The following is a 1,869-nucleotide window of genomic DNA, read 5'->3' on the forward strand; positions in this document are numbered from 1 at the left end:
GCGCCCGAGGCGCGTGCGCGCGGGCAGCCAGTGGGACACCACGGACAGCCACGCACGGCACGCAGCCAGGCGCCCCGGGACGGGCCCGGGGCGGATCGGTCGCCGGGCCCCCTTCTCGGGGGGCCAGACGCGCCGGCGGCGTACCTCCGCGGCAGGACCCGGCCACGGACCGTGCCGACGGGCGATCGGGGGGGTCTGACCTTGTGGGGGGACTAAGGGGAAGCGGAGCTCACCCTGCGACGAGGCAGTAGAGAACATTGCATGCAATCTGTGAGGGGTGTAATACCAGTGCGTCATAACCTTGTAGGCCGACTCTTGTTGAGGGATACTATGGAACACCTTGGGGATGTCTCGCCACAGACATACCCATTGGGCGGGCGCAATATCAGTAGCAGCTGCTGCTTGCCACCTCTGCTGATACGGGTGAGGGGCAGTTCGCTGCGAATGTTGCAGAACATGGTATGTGCGCGATATTAATCCCCTAGAATTGTCAAAGGACCACACCAACTGGTCGAACTGAGTAAGGGCCCGGGTAGCCGCTTGCATCAGCAAGGGTGTCTGTACCCAATGCCGAAGTTGGGCATACTGAAACCGCGCCCCCTCGTCCAGCTGGTATTCCTGTTGACATTGTTCAAAAGTTTTAAGAGAGCCCCCTATAAAAAGGTCCTGAATTGTCCTACAGCCCCCTTCTGTCCAGTGCGCGAAGTAGGGAGGATGAAGAGCCGGTATAAAGTGAGCATTGCGAGCAATGGGAGTATAAGGGGACGGAAAAGACGTGAGGCCTTTGCACACTCCCACTTTATCCCATATCTCGAGAACAGTCTTGGTGGGAACTGCCAGATAGGCACTACGAGAGCGTGCCTCACGTGGAAGCCATGCTAGGTCCCAGATGGGGCGACAAGTCACCGCCTGGTCCATAGGGAACTAGACCTTCTCGCTTTCCCATGCCATCCATTCCGAGATGAAACAAAGGTGCGACGCCCAGTAATACTCGAGCAGATTGGGGCACCCCAATCCACCTCTGTCACGCGGAAGCATAAGGAGTTTGTTAGAAAAGCGTGTTTTTTTCCCTCCCCATACAAATCCGTTGAGCTCTCGCTGAATGTTACAGATTTGGTGCTCCGGAATGGGCGTAGGAAGTGTCTGAAAAAGGTCAAGTATCTTCGGGAGAATCGACATTTTGATCGTATTTAGTCGCCCCAACAAGGCGAGAGACAGAGGCTTCCATGCCCGCAGGTCAGCTATAACCGCAGTCTTGCATTCTTGCCCATTTGCTTGGGTCCATGTGGCGAGACAGAAGGTCAAGTTAAGTCCCAGATATCGAATGGCGCGAGCTGCCCATTGATAGGGAACAAGAGATTGTAACACAGAGACTTCGTCCACGGGGATCGTAAGGTTTAGAGCCCATGATTTTGTGTGATTAATCTTAAGCCCCGAAACCTGTTCGTACATTTGCAGCAATATATGCAAGGCAGGTAAAGAGGCCCGCGGATTAGATAGAGTAAGAAGGAGGTCATCTGCAAACAACGCTATTTTATGGTCCAGGCCCCCAAGCCTGATGCCTTGTATGTCCGTATCCCACCTGATCAAGATGGCCAAAGGCTCAACCACAAGGGCTAAGAGGAGAGGGGATAGGGGACATCCTTGTCTGGTTCCTCTGTGGATGGAAATGGGCTGCGTGAGCGGACCGTTGACTCAGATGCTAGCAAGCGGGGAGATGTAAGGAGCCATGATTCTGGCAATCATTTGTGGACCCAATCCTATTTTCTGCAAGACAGCTCGGAGAAATGACCAGTCAACTCGGTCGAATGCTTTCTCCGCATCGAGCGATAGTAAACAGGCTGGGATGTTCCAATGATGGGCCTTCCC

This window comes from Triturus cristatus, chromosome 7 (assembly GCF_964204655.1).
Source record: "Triturus cristatus chromosome 7, aTriCri1.1, whole genome shotgun sequence".
NCBI classification, from domain to species: domain Eukaryota; kingdom Metazoa; phylum Chordata; class Amphibia; order Caudata; family Salamandridae; genus Triturus; species Triturus cristatus.